The sequence below is a fragment of the Sinocyclocheilus grahami genome, unplaced genomic scaffold (assembly GCF_001515645.1).
Source record: "Sinocyclocheilus grahami isolate Dianchi unplaced genomic scaffold, SAMN03320097.WGS_v1.1 scaffold1119.1, whole genome shotgun sequence".
Taxonomy (NCBI): Eukaryota; Metazoa; Chordata; class Actinopteri; order Cypriniformes; family Cyprinidae; genus Sinocyclocheilus; species Sinocyclocheilus grahami.
Genome location: NW_015506298.1, coordinates 310,332 through 318,269, shown reverse-complemented (window position 1 = coordinate 318,269; position 7,938 = coordinate 310,332). Strand labels below are relative to the sequence as shown.

The 7,938-nt window shown below is 34.8% G+C and overlaps 1 long non-coding RNA gene across 1 annotated transcript; it reads left to right on the top strand.

Moving 5' to 3' along the window:
- Positions 1-6,734: 6,734 nt before the first annotated feature.
- LOC107566982 (uncharacterized) lies at positions 6,735-7,925 on the top strand. The gene is made up of 3 exons (XR_001606577.1): positions 6,735-6,834; positions 7,164-7,236; positions 7,634-7,925. It is a non-coding gene; the product is annotated as an uncharacterized lncRNA (long non-coding RNA).
- Positions 7,926-7,938: the final 13 nt, after the last annotated feature.

The window sequence follows — 7,938 nt, the reverse complement described above, 5'->3', positions numbered from 1 at the left end:
GTGAAAAAAAAACAGCGTTTCAGGCGGTCGCGCACCGGACGAGAAGCGCAGCGTCGCGTCGTGCCGTGTCTTTAAAATTCAAATACATTATTCATGTAGTTCTTGAAAATGGATTTTTTTTAAACGAAATATCTCCCTTTGGAGTGGACGTTGAGATTTGTAACTTTCTAGATCTTTTTTTATGCCCAAACATACACACTACACACTGACTAAAATTTAAAAAGTGAAAAAGCATAATAAGACCCCTTTAAAGAAACAGCACGCTGATAAAAAAAAAAAATTTATACCATTCCCCGCCAGCATTTTTGAAAAAAGTTGCCAGCCACCGCCAGTGATTTTGATGATTTTCACTCAAATTTGATGGCCTCCAGAATATTTTGCTGTATGAATATTTGAATACGCTACACACCAAAATAAAGATCGGAGCCTCTACTTTTAAACAAAAAAATATCCATTTTAGCCTTAAAGCATTCTTTTTTTATCAACACTTGAATATAGGTAGGTTTCATAAAAATGCATAAATGCAAAAAAAATCTAATTTTTATCAAAAACTACATCTGGGTAATATTCAGTATGATTATCAAAGCATAAATCCAGTAAATCGCTTCTATCAACACCTCCAAAGCTTGCACAGACATATACCACTTCCTGGATCAACAGTTTACTCCGTAACATTATGCAGTTTTCATTTATATGCTGTCTATTGCTGATGATCGCATTATTTTTCATATGCATCCGTTTACATAAGAGATCGCTCGTTTCTCCATCCTGTTCACGTGTGTTTTTGTTCGGGAGGTTTTGTACTCATTCAGAAGATGTATAATAGACCCCCCCGAGTGTATAAACACGAAAAGCCGTAAAAACTCGTCTTTGGCGGGGAAGCGGTGTCTTCTAAAAGACAAGATAACTCGTCAATTGCGGGGAAAGAGTTAATGGATGTTTACCTTGAGTTTCCCTGTCGTTTAGTAGATTATAAAGGTCAACTAAATCACTTTCAGCTAATAAATCAATGTATGACTGGCCTATGATTAAGTGCATCAGAGATGCTTGTACAGAAATAAGGGATGTATTAAGAATCAAATAGAACAAATAAACAAGATGAAATAAAATACAGAAAGGTGTTTCAGTTTGCAAAATCACTGTCCAAAGATTACAATTATTTAAGGTATTCAACTCTTCAATTAGCAGTGAAACCCATAGTTCTTACAACCATGGCTAGCTCCTTGGGGCCCATAAATGAATATCCATTCAGTTCAGAAGAGAAAATAAAGCATAAAATGTACCTACTGGTGACAGTGTTCCAGGACATGGAGCAATGATAATCAAATGATCGTTTCGGACTAGACAAATGGGTTCTCTTCTGACGCACAAAATCACCGACTCACGCTGACAATGAGCAACTGAATCCCTCGCCTCCGGAGGAACCCTGAGTATTAGCCTGTAACTCAGAGCACTGTCCGGTGTCCTCACGTTGTCCTCGTAGATAAATCAATGGGTGCTTCTCATTTCTTATTTGTACATCCTCGTTTCCTTCCTTCACATATTAGCTCCACCCCCTTAGGATATGAGGGAAGGATGCAAGGAAAGAAAATGAGGATGGAGAAATCAAAGGAACGGTTATTTGTACATTGGAATACTCTTGATCACTCAAGCGTCACTTCAAAGCATCATCGGCTGCGCTAAAGGAATCTGCCCTTATGTTGTTAAAGCTTGATATTTATGACATTCATAATAAATATTAATAAAGCAAGATGCCCTGTTTGAAAAATATGACATGCATGATTTATTTAAACTAGACTGGCATAAAAAGCATAAAAACTTCATCAAAATCTAATTATATCATATAAAATATTTCATAATTCAAAGCTGAAATCTGCATCTGCAGCTCTGCCATAGTTACCAGAACACCATGGCGACCAATGACCAAGCAGGGAGCAGGGAGATTGATTATCCAGAGAGTATTACCACTGACAAGGCCAGGGAAAAATACAAAAAGAAGATCCTGGGAAAAAATCCTGATATTCTTTATGCTGATTACAGTCATCCGAAAGGGAGAAGAATAAAGAGTAACTTAATTTTCTACACCACGCTGATTACTGAATGGAAATCAGTCATTGATAATGAATACCACCAGCAAGTTGTTAAAACAGAAATTGACTATGGAGAAAGATTTACCATATTTCAAGATGAACTGCATGACACAAATCATCTCATTCTCACAATATCCTTTTACACTACTGGCATTGTCCTTGTGCAAAGCTGTGAGGATGATCTGAATTTATTTGAGAATACCTTTGCTCACCTGAAAGTCAGAGTGCAGACAGAGAAAGACCAGGCCCAAATGAACAACCCAAATAATCCTCCACCTCCACCGTCTGACCATCAGCTTAGCGTTGGAGAAGAAAGAGACCAGCCACAAGCTGCTGCTGAAGATGCTAGCTCCTCCATCATTGATGAGTTCAGTAATCTGTCTGTTGGTGGAGGTATGTAAGGTTTAACTGCATAATTTACACATCCAATATCCTATCAGACATTCTGTCCTCATCAAATTGTATCAAGACAGATAAACATGACACCTTTTTATTGCTTCTAACACTCTATAATTTTTTTCTTCAACTGTTTTTCCTTATACGATAGAGCTCTTCATTTTATCAGGTGGTTTAATGGTTAAATTAGCTTAAAAATTTGAATGAGACTGGCGAAATGCTGTAGGATGAGTCATGGGGAAGAACCTTGTCTTTTAGTGACTTGGAGGCCAACCTCATGAAGAAGATATGGCAGGTGGGGGGCTACGATGTTTAGCTTACACCGGACTACAGTTTAGTCGCCAGCCAAATGGTCTTTGTGTATCTCTGGAGGTTATAATGGAGTCCAAATAATGTTTAATACAGTTTAAACAAACTTGTTTTTCAAAAAGAGCAGACTCTGTTTTCCGTTCTTTTGTTTTTGAAAAAACTTTGTTTACTTTATTTTTATACCAGTTTTACAAATGAGAACGTCTCCAAAGGATGGTTTTTTGCCAATTTTGTCAGGTTTAGTTCACTTTTGAGTACAAATTTGTCCCCAAAATATGGTTAAGTAGGTACACACACACACACACACACACACACTGGGGTGTCTTTAAATCACATAACGGTCATATATAATTTAAATCAGACCAATCAATAAGTGGTTTTTCATTATCAAGCAGGAAGGTGTTATTCCAATTAACAAGATGTGGATTCAGTGATTCAATTTCTCGTGGGGGAACAAGTTAGAAATCTCTTACTTTTAAAGGGAGGGGGAACTATTTTTTCATTCTATTTTGTTCATCATGTGGCAAAACAATAAAGCTTAACCATTCAAAAATGCCTTGGAACTTTATTTTAATATATATATATATATATATATATATATATATATATATATACACACACACACACACACACACACTATAGCACCACCATGCTTCACACAACACTTGTTTATATCATGCACTGTACATCGGTAAGGTAAATAGTCAAGTCAAGTCAAGTCACCTTTATTTGTATAGCGCTTTATGCATTACTGGTGGTGTCAAAGCAGCTTTACAGTGTCAAACAGGATGGTCGGATGATACAACTTTAACATAATTTAGGCTTGCTGTTCCTTAAGATGCAAACCATTCTGCATATTTCTGATGCAGCGGTACAGGAAGTAATACAACAAATTAATCAGATTTTTCTTCTGTCAAAGCCACTTTTGAGTAATGGCATTCAACAGTCTCACTATAAGCGATTTGATTTAGATTTTTTTTTGCTATAAATATATACATCCACTGAAATACAAATGTTGTATCATGTATATTTTCTGCGAACAGCTGGAAAGAGGTAAGCTATCAGTCTATCATTTTTTGGATGGTAGCCCAAGGTTGTTAAAAATTTTGTTTTACAGACTTCCTGTTGTTTGATGGTAACTGAGTTACCTGGTTCATCTGCTAGGAACAGCTGAGGTGTGGCGCATGGTCTGGCGCTGTGAAACCATATGGAAAATAAAGCTCTTTTTCTCACTGTAGGACATATTCCAATATGCTGTAAATGTCTGTCTCCTTTGATCCTCTGTTATTTTTTCCATGCATTTCTTCCTACACATTGGACCACAAGGCTTCCCCATCTGTGGAATCTTACTTTGTTCGCTAGCTGCAGACTGCTCTTGAAAAACAATTTGGCCGCTATTGACATCATGACTATCAGCCTCATCCTCTGGTACATAGGTAGCATCTCTCTCATTATCATCCTCATCCTCACTGTCATCAGCCCTCATCACCCTGCCCTCATCCTGTTCGTTCCATTGTGTTACAGATTCTAGAAGAAAGAAGCTATTATCTTTCTTTCTATTATATAAGCATCCAGTGAGGCAAACAACTCCTCCAGACGTAGTTTTCTCACCCCCTCCTCTTCACTATCTGCTTCTGCTCTAGGATTTTTTGAAGTAGTTTCCTCATAATGTGCTGCAATAAATCATGAATGTGTTTTTATTATAATTAGTAGCTTTATCAAGTAACCTATTTAATTTGAATATTTTACTATGACCATACATAATTTCCTAGAATTAAAGGACAAAGAGATATTAAATTAACATATACAGTCATGGCCAAAAATATCGGCACCCTTGGTAAATATGAACAAAGAAGGCTGTGAAAATTAATCTGCATTGTTAATCCTTTTGATCTTTTATTTTACAAATTCACAAAAATCTAACCTTTCATTGGATAATAAAATTTAAAATGGGGGGAATATCATTATGAAATAAATGTTTTTCTCAAATACACGTTGGACACAATTATTGGCACCCCTAGAAATTCTTATGAGTAAAATATCTCTGAAGTATATTCCCATTCATATTCACAATTTTGAGCACTCCAGGGTGATTATGAACATTAAATTATCCAGCCATGGCTTCCTGTTTCACAGAAATATAAATAGGAGGGGAAACAAAGCCCAAATTCCCTTAATCATCCATTACAATGAAAAACCAAAGAATATATTTCTGATGTGCAGCAAAAGATAATTGAGCTTCACAAATTGTGAAGTGGCTTTAAGAAAAGAGCTAGAGCATTAAAAATTCCCATTTCCACCATCAGGGCAATAATTAAGAATTTCCAATCAACAGAAAATGTTACGAAACTGCCTGGAAGAGGACGTGTGTCTATATCGTCCTAATGCACGGTGAGGAGGAGAGTTTGAGTGGCTAAAGACTCTCCAAGGACCACAGCTGGAGAACTGCAGAAAATAGTTGAGTAAATTATGTTCTTTTTAACTTTTTATTTTATTTATGGAACACAAGTTCCAAAAAAATATTAAGCAGCACAAGAGTTTCAAAACTGATAATAAATCAGAATAAGAATGATTTATAAAAGGATCATGTGACACTGAGGACTGGAGTAATGATGCTGAAAATTCAGTGCTGCATCACAGAAATAAATTATATTTTAAAATATAATAATTAAGATAGGAAACCAATATTAGAAATTGCAATGATATTTAACAATATTACAGTTTTTTTCTGTATTTTTGATCAAATACAGCAGTGATTAGCATAAGAGACTCCATTTAAAAAACATGACAAATCTAAAAGATATACCTGCGTGTGTGTGTGTGTGTGTGTGTATATATATACAGTATATAGTATATATATAAATATAGTTTAACAAGGGGAGGAAAAATCGCTTCTTGTGTTGATGATGTCAAAGGCCAAACGTCTAATAAATCTGTACAGTATTTTAGTAGCTTTTTTTCCCCTGACAGGTGGCAGATACAAGCCAATTTAAACAGATGTCAACATAGGCAGGTTGTGTGACATGCTCCCATCCTCAAAACTGCACAACAAAATTACACAGTGAAAGAAAATAAGACCTATGTTAAATGCAAGTTCACTTGAAAAAAGGAATAATACAGTGATTTTTTTAGTGACTGAATGACATTAGAGTATTAACTCTTTTTAAAATAGTTTATTTACACAATTTACATTTTATTATTTTAGATTTATATAATGTAATATTATAAATATAATTAAATGTTTACTTTGTTTATTTATATTATTTATTCATATTTATATTTACATTTTATATTTTGATTTTAATATTTTAATATTTAATACTGTTACATTAATATTATATTTACAATAATAATATTGCAATGCAATTTTTATATAGTATATTTATAGTTTATTATTATTATTATTATTTAAATTTTTTACATTTACATTATTAAAAAGTTTTTTTTTTTGATTGGCTATGCAACATTTCAGGTGATACCTTGAGGTCTGAATGGTTAGGGTTGGGACAGTATTATTTTAATTGAAGTCATTTTTTTGTTGTGGCTTTGAAAATGCGATATGATACCTGCAATATTTTTTTTTAATTTTTTTTTTAATAAGATCTCATTTTATTCTCAAGTAACACAGGTAAGAAAACTGTGTGGCCCTCTGTGCACATTTGGGTTGACAAATGATCATTTGTGCTGGACTTTATATGGATTGAGATTAATAAATGCCACAAACCTTGTTATTGTAAACATTTTGCAGTAAAAGTGTTTTCCTTGTACATAAATTAGCCCCAGAATGTTTTTGACACTTTGGCCAAAAAGTAAAAAAGTTAAGCATCCAAATACTTTTGGATGCCACTTTACCTTATTGATGCCTGTGTATATATGCATTTTTAATCAAATCAAATGAAACAAGTGGTTTTCTTTTTTCTTTTAAATACCACAGAGTTTGAAACCCAATGGGAAGGTGCATTGCTTTGGCAAGCGTGACCATTCCATCAAAAGGAACCCTAATGTCCCAGTGGTGGTGAGAGGATGGCTCTATAAACAGGTGTGGCCCTCAAAAGTGAAACCCTGATACGAGTGATTACAGAATCTGATTTTTATCTGAACTGAATTATGTTCAGATGTTAAAATAGTTGTACAATAGTGATGAACTAAGATCCACAGGCAATAAACTGACTAACTGAGCATGTTATTTAACATGACATATTAAATAAATATTCAATTTGAACAGAGGGGCCTCCAATTAAATTGTAATAATATTTACATTGGCTGGTAATGATGATTATAAACTGACTGTTATTTTTATTTTTAATTTAAAAGATAACGTCTGAAAATGTTTTGTGGGCTGAAATATTACTGTTCTTTCACCATCAGGACAGCTCAGGCATGAGACTGTGGAAGAGGAAATGGTTTGTGTTGTCTGATTACTGCCTGTTTTACTATAAAGGTGAGTTATAATACTCAGCTTTAATTAGCTGCAATTATCTAAAACAGTTTCTAATTTTATTGCACAGTAATCATGTTTTATAAGTAAAACACATCATTTCTTTAATACATTATTATGAGAGTACCTACAATTTAATAGGTAATAGCAGGTTTTTCATTTACTATTTTTATCCCTATTGCTTGCACATATCATATTGAATAATTATACTGTATGATTTTAACACAGTTCACACTAAGTAATACTGTTTTGATCTTTAATCATTTTGGTGGGTAGAGTGGAGTGTCACTTATTTTCTGTCATCTGTGTCTGTTTAAGAGTATTGCCAATAAACCATTACTCAATTGTAATCTAACAATTTTCAAACATTTTTCATCTAGCATCTGTCCTTTGCTCACAGATAGTCGAGAGGAGACGGCTCTGGGCAGCATTCCTCTGCCCAGCTATGTCATTTCCCCCGTGGGACCCGAGGACCACATCAGCCGCAAGTACACCTTCAAGGTAAGAGCGTCATGATAATCTGCACTCTAATGCTACTCTGTTCCTGTGTGTAGGCTCAGCTTCACTGGCTTCATTGGCTACGCCCTCAAGATGTCTGTGTCATGGGGCATATTATCAGTTGTGTTGTGTGGGCAGCAGTCAGGGATGACTAATTAATGTGGCAGTTGTTTGGCTCCTCTCTCTGCCCTCTTCTGACCACACAGA